Below are 12,227 nucleotides of genomic sequence, written 5' to 3'. Positions count from 1 at the left end.
TTGCCTGCAGAATTCCATGGTCAGAGGAGCCCAGTGGGCTACAGTCCATGGGGTCACAAAGAGTCTGACACAACTGAGCAAGCAATACAAACGAGGAAGCAAAAACCGATTTCTGCACGATCTTCTCTAAGGAAGTTTCTCACGTTAAATTAATAAATGGAACTTATTGACTGTAATTCAAATCCTGCAGATCCCACCTCTATACTATCTCTCTCCTCTCCTCTCTAAAGAAAAGGAAGATAGGATCATGCCCGTTTAAGGATTTTTTTTATGTGAGCCATTTTAAAGTCTTCATTGAATCTGTCACAATATTGCTTCTGTTTTATGTTTTGGTTTTTTGGCCACAAGACATGTGGGATCTTGGCTCCCTGACCAGGGATCAAACCTGCACCCCTGCATTGGAAGGTGAGGTCTTAACCCCTGGACCACAGGGAAGACCCAAACTGTACCCTTTATAGGGCTTCCCTGGTGGCTCAGACGGTCAAGAATCTGCCTGCAATGTGGGAGACCTGGGTTCAATCCCTGGGTTGGGGAGATCCCCTGGAGGAGGGCATGGCAACCCACTCCAGTATTCTTGCCTGGAGGATCCCCTGGACAGGGGAGCCTGGCGGGCTGCAGTCCCTGGGGTCGCAGAGTCGGACAGGACTGAGTGAGCAAGCACACAGCATGCCCTTTATAAACTTCATCATCACCTTTGCGAGTCAGATGAACAGCCAAACATAAGCAGCATGTAACCCACTGCACTCCTTGCGTAGAGCCCTGTGAGGCGGAAGCGGGACCACTGAACCTCCTGACCTTTCACTGGCACGGGTTTCAGTACCTCTCTCTAGATCTCGCTTTCTCTCAGTCTCTCCCGGTCACTGCCTGTCTTGCTTTCTGCCAGCATCCTGAGGAGGCGCTCTTGGTTCTTAACAGTTCATTTTTTTTTCCTTCCAACTGTTGGTCCAACCAGAAGATAATTCTGCCTTTTACAACCATAATTGGGAGGCAACACAGTCTGAATCACCATCTTAAAACTATGATAAACACCTTCACCCAGTCAGAAAACCAGCACAATGACAGGAACCGAAAACCACACCCATGTGTTCCCCTCCCATCGCTCAGCCCTCGCTGGCCGACCCTTTTTTTTTTTTTTTCAGCCCCTCTTTTTTTTTTTTTTATTATTATTATTATTTTTTTTCCAGTGGGTTTTGTCATACATTGATATGAATCAGCCATGGATTTACATGTATTCCCAATCCCGATCCCCCCTCCCACCTCCCTCTCCACCCGATTCCTCTGGGTCTTCCCAGTGCACCAGGCCCGAGCACTTGTCTCATGCATCCCACCTGGGCTGGTGATCTGTTTCACCATAGATAGTATACATGCTGTTCTTTTGAAATATCCCACCCTCACATTCTCCCACAAAGTTCAAAAGTCTGTTCTGTATTTCTGTGTCTCTTTTTCTGTTCTGCATATAGGGTTATCGTTATCACCTTTCTAAATTCCATATATATGTGTTAGTATGCTGTAATGTTCTTTATCTTTCTGGCTTACTTCACTCTGTATAATGGGCTCCAGCTTCATCCATCTCATTAGGACTGGTTCAAATGAATTCTTTTTAATGGCCGACCCTTTTAAATCTTGGTTTAGCATCCCTTTACTTTCACTTTATAGACTTCCTCACCTATCCAGGTATGTCCGAAGAGTGTGTGCTCAGTTGCTAAGCTGTGTCTGACTCTCTGTGACCCCGGGACTGCAGCCCGCCGGGTTCCCCTGCCCCTGGGATTTTCCAGGCCAGGGTACTGGAGGCGGTTGTTGTCTCCTCCTGCAGTGGTCTAAAGAGCACATTGTTAGCACAATTTATGCTAGCTTTATTTTAAAAAGCGGGGTGGGAATCAGCACCCCAACGTTCATAGTAGCACTATTCACAGCAGCCTAGACACCAAAGTAACCAAAGTGTCCATCAACAGATGAACAGATAAGAAAATGTGGTGCATACACATATGGATACCTATGGATGGACTTGGAAATTATCATACTAAGGGAAGTGAGTCAAAAAGAGAAAGACAAATATCATGGGATATCACTTATTTGTGAAATCTAAAAAAAAAAACACCCAAATTAACTTATTTACAAAACAAAGACAGACTCACAGATACAGAAAACAAATTTATGGTGCCAAAGAAGAAAAGGGATAGGGAAAGGATAAATTAGACACTTGGGATTAGCAGATACAAACTACTATATACAAAATACATAAACAGCAAGGTGCTACTATACAGCACAGGGAACTATATTCAATCTTTTGTAATAAACCGTTATGAAAAAGAATATATATATATTACTTTGCTGCACACCAGTAACTAACACAACACTGCCAATCAACTCTACTTCAATAAGAAAAAAAACCCTCATCTTTGGCAAGTTTGACACAATCTCACTGTCCATTCTCACTATACTGTGCCGTCTATCGGTCACAGGTTTGTCCCTTTAAACAACATCCCTCTTGTTCCTCCTCCTACCAGTCCCTGGTAGCCACAATTCTATTCCGTTTTTATGAGTTCACAGCTTTTTAAAATTTCATGCAGAAGAGGAGCTTAGTTTTCTAATCAGCCTAAAGTCACATATGGAGACCAGCTCACCAACCATCCTTTCAGGCACCCGGGCTTATCACCTGTCCTTCATTCTCTATACACCCATCCTCAGGGACTAACCCTGATCAAAACAAAACACTAACGCTAGCCTGCCCTGGAAAGGAAGGTTCTCTCTGATTAAGAAAGTCTGGGCCCAAGAACCCTGCTTGTTTACAAACCAGTATTTACTCATATTGCTCACTTCACTCCTATTCTGAACAAACACCCAAGGATGACTAGACATTTAACAAAATCCTCAAACACAAAAAACAGAGGTCAAAGTACAAAGGGGGAAAAAAAGGAACTCAAAAACAGAAACAAGGCAGAAAATAGGAAAAAACACCTCAAAACTTACCATCAAGTATCCCCAGGAAACAAGAGACTTGGCAACCAGAAAACAAGAACAGATGCTACAGAAAAGGAACAAGGAGCTCAGACAGACTGAGAATTACGGCAGTGGTCATTCAAAATGACTCAAGAGAAGCTGGGAGACAAAGTTGAGAAAGTCTGCCAGGAGAAAAAAAAAAGTGAAAAGGCAAAGAGATGAAAAACAAGAAGAAAAGATTAGGGAACTAGAAGACAAGCCCCGGAGGTCTGACATCTGAATCAGAGTTCAGATGAGAGAGCAGTGCAAACAGTCGAAGAACACTAGCTTCCAGATTAAAAGAGCCCCTGGCATGCCCCCAGCAATGAAAGAGAAAGAGACCGGCATCGAGTCACAACACAGGAAAATTCCATAAAGCCAGTGCTAAAAACAAAGTCCTAGAAACTTCCAGGCGGGAGGAAGAAAATCAAGTCATACCTTTATATGCTAAAATGCCACAGTGCAGAAGGCGTCAGGTTCCTTAATAACAATGTTGGATATTTAAAGGCATGATACCTTCACAATTCTGGGGGAAATTTTATTCCCAGTCTAGAATTCTACACCTACACGATTATTCAGCCAATTTTGAGAGTAAATATTTTCAGATGTGACGATCTCAAAAAGTTAATCTGTTATCCTTTCTCAAGAAGCTATTACATGAGACACTGTCCTGGTTCTCTACGGCTATGGTAATAATGTATCCCAAAACTTAGTGGCTTAAAACAATAATTCAATATCACTCTACCTCCTACTCTTTCCATCAGGAACTTGGACACACAGGATCAAGTGTTAATAGAGATGGCACGTGTGCTCCTCACAGGTCTGGGGTCCCAGCTTAGATGATCTGAACAGCTGGGGGCTGGAGCAGTCAGGAATGGCCAGCATCTCTCTACGGGGCATCTCTTCAAGGACCAGCTTGGGCTTCCTCACAGCATGGCAGCCACAGGCTAGTACAGAACTTTCCACATGGAAGCCAGGGCCTCGGGAGACAGAAGCAGAAGGGACCGGTCAGTCACTCAGCCCTGAGCCCAGACACTGGTACCTTGTCACTCCAACCACATCTGTGGGTCAAAGCAGTCCCAGGGGACATAAAACCACCCCTCTCCACGGGAGTGCCATTAAAGAATCTGTGGCCGCCTCTAATCCTCCGCAAAGAGCAACCGAGAAAGAGCAAGCCTGGGAAGACAGAGACTGGACTACAGAGGAGAGGCAGAGTAAAGCCCCCAGGGGACGGGAAGACGACGGTAAAGCCAGTCTAGACTGATGCCCCAGAGGGAGACCTCCTGGATGGGCCAACAAGGAGGGAAGGGAACGGCAGATGCGTGGTGGCTTTGGTCACACCGTTGTTTTGTTCTTGTTTAGTTGCGCAGCCCTGTCCAGCTCTTTGCGACCCTATAGACTGTAGCTCACCAGACTCCTTTGTCAGTGGGTGTCTCCACGCAAGAATACTGGGGTGGGTTGCCATTTCTTTCGCCAAGGGGATCGTCCCACCCCAGGGATGGAGCCTGCGTCTCCTGCAAGTCTCCTGCACTGCAGACAGCTTCTTTACCACTCAGCCACCAGGGAAGCCCTTGACCAAACTGAGAGGACTGTAACTCTTTTGTCTAGAAGTGCGCAGGCCCGTGAATGACAATTTTATACAAAACTAAGCAAATGAATAAAGGTAGAAATTGTTATCCCAAGAGATCACCAAAAGTTGTCAAAGAAAGGAAATGAAATATGTTATGCCATGGGGCATGGCAGGGAATAACACATGTAGTCACAGCAGTGTGAACCCTGGATAGCAATTTAAGTAAAAATGGGGATGCACTGATTTGTGGGAATAAGGAAATAAAGAGGGCAGTCATGGGAATCTTCATCTTCTATACTACTAAGTCACTACATGGGCTTCCCTGCTGGCTCAGACAGTGAAGACTCTGCCTGCAGTGCAGGAGACCGGGTTTAATCCCTGGGTCAGGAAGATCCCCTGGAGAAGAGAACCCACTCCAGTATTCTTGCCTGGGAAATCCCATGGACAGAGGAGTCTGATGGGCTACAGTCCTTGGGCTTGCAAAGAGTCAGACACGACTGAGCGACTCACACACACACACACACACAAGTCACTATGTAATCAAGAAGTAGCTCTGTTTAAGAATGTTTTAAAGGAAAATAGAAGTAAATGTCATAAGAATCCCCTGAAAGACTTGAAAGTGTTTGCCAATGAGAAAAGGGAATGAGGGCTGAAGGGGATGGAATATGGGCAGATATTTTTCACTCCAAACTTCATAGTGTCTTTGTTGTATTAGGTGGGTTCATACATTGTATTATGAAAATAAAAATAAATTTTAAAAGAGAAAGCTGTAGAACACATATTATGATTCTGTTTATCCAAGAAAATGTTCACATGTATATGTGAACTCACAGGAAAATAGGAAAAGTAGGGAAACAAACAAACGCTGCAACACACTAAAGTATTCATTCAAAGTGGCTGGAGGACCAAATGCCCATCAACATATGAATGGACAAACAAAACGTGATGCATCCATCTAATGAAGTGTTGCCGTTGTTGTTCAGTTGCTCAGTCGTGTCCGACTCTGCTACCCCACAGACTGCAGCACGCCAGGCTTCCCTGCCCCTCACTGTCTCCCTGAGTTTGCTCAAACTCATGTCCATCGAGTCAGTAATGCCATCCAACCATCTCATCCCCTGTAGCCCCCTTCTCCTCTTGCCCTCAGTCTTTCCCAGTGCAAAGAAAGAGAGGACAACAACAGAATGGGAATGACTAAAGATCTCCTCAAAAATATTGGAGACGCCAAGGGAGCATTTCACACAAAGATGGGCACAGGAAAGGATGATGGAGTGTCAAGTTCAGTCGCTCAGTCATGTCCCACTCTCTGCGACCCCTTGGATCACAGCACGCCAGGCCTCCCTGTCCATCACCAATGCCCGGAGTCCATCAAGTCAGTGATGCCATTCAGCCATCTCATCCTCTGTCGTCCCCTTCTCCTCCTGCCCTCAATCTTTCCCAGCATCAGGGTCTTTTCCAATGAGTCAGCTCTTCACATCACATGGCCAAAGTACTGGAGTTTCAGCTTCAGCATCAGTCCTTCCAATGAACACCCAGGACTGATCTCCTTTAGGATGGACTGGTTGGATCTCCTTGCACTCCAAGGGACTCTCAAGAGTCTTCTCCTACACCACAGTTCAAAAGCATCAATTCTTTGGCACTCAGCTTTCTTCACAGTCCAACTCTCACATCCATACATGACCACTGGAAAAACCATAGCCTTGACTAGACGGACCTGTGTTCGCAAAGTAATGTCTCTGCTTTTTAATATGCTGTCCAAATTGGTCTTAACTTTCCTTCCAAGGAGTAAAGTGAAAGTGAAAGTGAAGTCGCTGAGTCTTGTCCCACTCTTTGCGACCCCATGGACTGTAGCCTACCAGGCTCCTCCGTCCATGGGATTTTCCAGGCAATAATACTGGAGTGAGTTGCCATTTCCTTCTCCAGGGGATCTTCCCTACCCAGGGACTGAAACCAGGTCTCCCGCATTGTAGGCAGACACTTTACTGTCTGAACCACCAAAGTCCAAGGAGTAAGCGTCTTTTAATTTCATGGCTGCAGTCACCATCTGCAGTGATTTTGGAGCCCAGAAAAATAAAGTCAGCCACTGTTTCCCCATCTATTTCCCATGAGGTGATGGGACCAGATGCCATGATCTTAGTTTTTTAAATGTTGAGTTTTAAGCCAACTTTTTCACTCTCCTCTTTCACTTTCCTCAAGAAGCTCTTTAGTTCTTCTTCACTTTCTGCCATAAGGGTGGTGTTATCTGCATATCTGATGTTGTTGATATTTCTCCCGGCAATCTTGATTCCAGCTTGTGCTTCCTCCAGCCCAGCGTTTCTCATGATGTACTCTGCATATAAGTTAAATAAGCAGGATGGCAATATACAGCCTGACGTACTCCTTTTCCTATTTGGAACCAGTCTGTTGTTCCATGTCCAGTTTTAATTGTTGCTTCTTGACCTCCAGCCCAGCGTTTCTCATGATGTACTCTGCATATAAGTTAAATAAGCAGGATGGCAATATACAGCCTTGACGTACTCCTTTTCCTATTTGGAACCAGTCTGTTGTTCCATGTCCAGTTTTAATTGTTGCTTCTTGACCTGCCTGTTTCTCAAAAGGCAGATCAGGTAGTCTGGTATTCCCATCTCTTTCAGAATGTTCCACAGTTTATTGTAATTCACACAGTCAAAGGCTTTGGCATAGTCAACAAAGCAGAAATAGACGCTTTTCTGGAACTGTCTTGCTTTTTGGATGATCCAGGTTTTTATTATCCAGCCTTAAAAAGGAGATTCTGTCACCTGTTGCAACATGAATGAAACTTCAGGACATTCTGCTAAGTGAAAAAAGCCAGACACAAAAGGACAAAAATGTATGACATAACCAGAGTAGTTCAAATTAATAGAGACAGAAAATAGAATGGTGGCTGCCAGCGGCTGTGGGGAGGAAGGAAGAGGGAATCAGTGTTTAATGGGTACAGTTTCAGACTGCGAGGGTGCCAGAGCTCTGGGGATGGATGGTGGCGACAGCCGCGCAGCACCGTGGATGCACTTAATGCCACTATATACTCAGCTCTAGTGAGGCAGGTGAGCCTGGAGCCTCTGACACAAAGGGAAGTCAGAAAGAGAAAAACAAATGCTGTATATTAACACACACATGTGGAGTCTAGAAGAACGGTACTGATGAACCTATTTGCAGGCAGGGCAGCAATAGAGACACGGATACAGAGAAGAAACGCTGGACACAGTAGGGGGAAGGAGAGGGTGGAGCGAATTCAGGGAGTAGCGCTGATTTATACACTGCCGTGTGTAAAACGATAGCGAGTGGGAAGCTGCTGGAAGCACAGGGCGCTCGGCTGGATGCCCCGTGATTACCGTGGGGTGGCGGGGAGGTTCAGAAACGGGGGGACATGTGTGTACGTACGGCCGATTCGCACTGCTGTATGGCAGAAGCCAGAGGAACACTGTAGAGCAATCATCTTCCAATCAAAATAAATGAATTTTTAAAATTTAAAAGTAAAAAAGGTTAAAATGGTCAATTTTATTTTCTGTTTATTTCACCACAATAAAAATAAGTGGCTGGCTGCTGCTGCTCCTGCTAAGTCGCTTCAGTTGTGTCCGACTCTGTGCGACCCCATAGACGGCAGCCCACCAGGCTCCCCGTCCCTGGGATTCTCCAGGCAAGAACACTGGAGTGGGTTGCCATTTCCTTCTCCAATGCATGAAAGTGAAAAGTGAAAGTGAAGTCACTCAGTCGTGTCCGACTCTTCGTAACCCCATGGACTGCGGCCCACCAGGCTCCTCTGCCCATGGGATTTTCCAGGCAAGAGTACTGGAGTGGGCTGCCATTGCCTTCTCCTAAGTGGCTGGCTACTATATATAAAATAGATAACTAATAAGGACCTTCTGTGTAGCACAGAGAACCCTATTCAATACTCTGTAATGACCTATATGAGGAAAGAAGCTAAAAAAAAGAGTTGATATATGTACAACTGATTCACTTTGCTGTACAACGGAAACTAACACAACTTTCCAAATCAACTCTACTCCAATAAAAATTTAAATAAATACACAAATTGTACACTTCAAAAAATAATAAGTGGCTGGGGACTTCCCTGGTGGTCCAGTAGTTGAGAATCCATCTGCTGATGCAGGGGACACAGGTTCTATCCCCAGACCAAGAAGATGCCACATGCCACAGAGCAACAAAGCCCGAGCACCACAACTACCGAAGCTCGTGTGCCTAGAACCTGTACTCTGCAACAAGAGAAGCCACCGCAGTGAGAGGCTCACACGCCAAAATGAAGGGTAGCCCCTGCTCATGGCAACTAGAGAAAGCCCACATGCAGCAAGGAAGGCCCAGCACAGCCAAAAATCAATAAATAGTAGTTTAAAAAAATAAGCAGTTAGGGGAGGGGACAGTTTGGGAAACTTTCAGGTTTTCCATATTATCTGACTCTCTGCAATGAGAAGGTCTTCACCATATGCTTGAGTGCATAAATAAGGCCGGGGGGAAAACCAAATCTCTGCAAAGGTTAGAAGAGAAATGTGCATTGCTCCAGCAAAGGAAAGAAAAGGCAGTGAAGAAAAAGAAGGGGGACAGGGAAGCAGCCAGGCTCAGCACAGCCAGGCCAGGGAGGGGAGCCCTGAGAACAGATAGTGGGGAGGTCCCGTGAGTCTAGAAACTTCTAGTGAAGCCTGTGAACCTTACAGGGCTTCCCAGGTGGTGCTAGTGGTAAAGAACTCACTTGTCAATGCAGGAGACATAAGAGAGGAGGGTTCAATAGCTGGGTTGGGAAGATCCCCTGAAGGAGGGCATGGCAACCCACTCCAGTATTCTTGCCTCAAGAATCCCATGGACAGAGGAGCCTGGTGGGCTTATGGGGTCGCAAAGAGTCGGACAGGACTGAAACGACAGCACAGAAGCCTTAAATGTGCACTCACCAGCCTGGCCCCCAGGAGAGAGCCCTGATTTGCCAAGAAACAAACTCAAAAATGTTTGAAAAGCTTATCACATTTCAGATGGTGCTCTTTTTTCTTTAGATTTTTTTTTTTTTTTTTTTGGATGGGGACCATTTTAAAAGCCTTTATTGAATTTATTACATGATTGCTTCTGTTTTCTGTTTTGGTTTTGGGCCACGAGGCATGTGGAATCTTAGCTCCCTGACCAGGGAAAGAGCCTGCACCCCTGCATTGGAACGTGAGGTCTTAACCCCTGCACCACCAGGGAAGTCCCTGAATGTTGTTTTTAAATATTCCCTGCAACCTCAGGAAGGAGCCTCAAGTGGCCCAGAATCCACTGCTGCCCCAGCCAAGGGCATACTGTCCTATGGACCTCGGGGCAGGTGGGAACCTTAGACATGGGGACATTCCCAGAGCCAGAGTGAGGACAGGGAGGACTCAGCCTGGCAGACTGGTCTTGGGGAGAGAGGGGGGAAGCTGGGCTGCACCCACACCACATCTGGCACAGTACCCCAGAGGATGAATCTCTGCACAGAGGAGGGCAGTGGTGACGCGCTCAGAAAACTGCAAAACCAGGATTTTGGTTTTTTGGGGAAGCAAACTGTTTCCTGGGCTCTAATGTCCTGGGAGTGCCTGACACTGTACAAACTTCCTGCTGTACACACAGCACTCACACTCGTGAACCCCGCCCCTCTAACATCTACTTGAATTTCAAGGGCCTGCAGACAGAGGACTGGCTACAGGAGGCCTCATATTGCATCTGTGAATCCATGTCTGGTGTTAGTCAGTCAGCCGTGTCCGACTCTTTGCCACTCCATGGACTGTGCAGCCTGCCAGGCTCCTCTGTCCATGGGATTCTCCAGGCAAGAATACTGGAGTGGGTTGCCATGCCCTCCTCCAGGGGATCTTTCCGATCCAGGGATTGAACCTGGGTCTCCTGCATCACAGGCAGATTCTTTACCATCTGAGCCACCAGCGAGTTTTATTTCTGGCCTCTCATGGAGCCTTTTACTGTGGCAGAAGGTTAAAAACATCAAGAAGTCAGGTCATTGTCTTCGAACACAGGATAAGATCAAATCTGATAGTACAAGGTGAACTTTCAAGCAGATACTAGGCTCTTTAATCACTGGGGGCGAAAAAAAAAAAAACAGTATGAAATTTAAGCTCCTATTACAACTCTGAAATTATGAAGTCAATAACCAAGAACTGTAGAGAATGGAAAAGTATTTGTTAGAGTAATGGGGTTTGGATCTTTTTCCCCCACTTTTTTTTTTTTAGGTGTCATAACACATCCAGCATTAATGAAAAGCCACTCAACAGTTTCTCATTTAAGCCAGCAGCACAGATGTTATCCCCTTTCTGCGGATGGAAGCTCAGGAAGGTAAAATCTCACTTGATGACAATCACACAAGTAATATGCTACTGGTTGGCTTTCCAACTCCGGCCTGCCTTTCCCTCTGTCCCAAAGCAGACTGCACAGTTCACAGCAAAGAATCTTCTACTTGGCCAAATCAGTGGTTTAGATGCTAGCGTTCTTTCACATCACTTAAACTGCAGTAATCTAAGTTAGAAAAGACAAAGAGATGACAGCCCAGGAACTAAACTGAAAAGACACAGGAAGACAGGAAAAGGGACATAAGGAAAAGTCCCCAACCTTTTGGGCACCAGGCACTGATTTCATGGAGGGTAATTTTTCCATACACCAAGGAGGGGAGATGGTTTTGAGATGATTTAAAGGCATTACATTTATTGTGCACTTTATCTCTATTATTAGTACATCAGCTCCACCTCAGATCATCAGGCATCAGATCCCGGAGGTTGGGGACCCCTGTATAAAGGGATGTGACAGTATCACTTAAAGCAGCAGGACCTCCTTGCCCTCTTAAAAATTCCTGAGGCCTCCACACAAGAACCTGCACATGGATGTTTACAGTAGCTTCACGCATAACTTCCAAAGCCTGGAAGCATCCAAGGCGGACTTCAGTAGGTGAATGGATAAATAAACTGGCTCATCCAGACAACAGAGCAGCATTCAGCACGAAGAAGAAATGAGCTCTCGGGCCGGGAAAAGACATGGAGAAAGCTTAAAGATGTATTGCTAAGTGAAATAAGGCAATCTAAAAAGGCTACATACTGTATGATCCCAACTACATGATCCTAAAAAGGCAAAACTATGGAAACAGTGAAAAGATCAGTGGTTGCCAGGGGTGTGTGGTGAGGAGAGGAAAAACCAAGTGCTGACAATTTTTAGGGCAGTGAAAATACTCTGAATGACGCCGTAACGACGGGAGCTGTGCTGCGCTCGGTCATGTCTGACTCTTTTGCAACCCCATGGACTGTAGCCCACCAGGTTCCTCTGTCCGTGGGATTCTCCAGTCAAGAATACTGGAGTGGGGTGCCATTTCCTCCTCCAGGGGACCTTCCCAATCCAGGGATCAAACCCACGTCTTCTGCATTGGCAGGTGGATTCTTTACTACTGAGCCACCGGGGAAGCCCCCATAATGATGGGTATGTGTCATTAAACATTTGTCCAGATCCACAGAATGTACAACACCAAGAGTGAACTCTAACATAAACTGTGATCTCTGAGTGACTATGATGTACCCACGTAGATTCATCTTTGGCTAAAAAAAAAAGTCCATTCTGGTGAGTGATGTTGATAATGGAAGAGGTTATGCCTGTGTGGGGACAGGAGGTATTAATATATGGGAAATTTCTGTATCTTCCTCTCAATTTTGCTATA

The sequence above is a fragment of the Dama dama genome, chromosome 11 (genome assembly GCF_033118175.1).
Source record: "Dama dama isolate Ldn47 chromosome 11, ASM3311817v1, whole genome shotgun sequence".
NCBI lineage: Eukaryota > Metazoa > Chordata > Mammalia > Artiodactyla > Cervidae > Dama > Dama dama.
Note: the sequence above shows the minus strand (reverse complement) of the source record.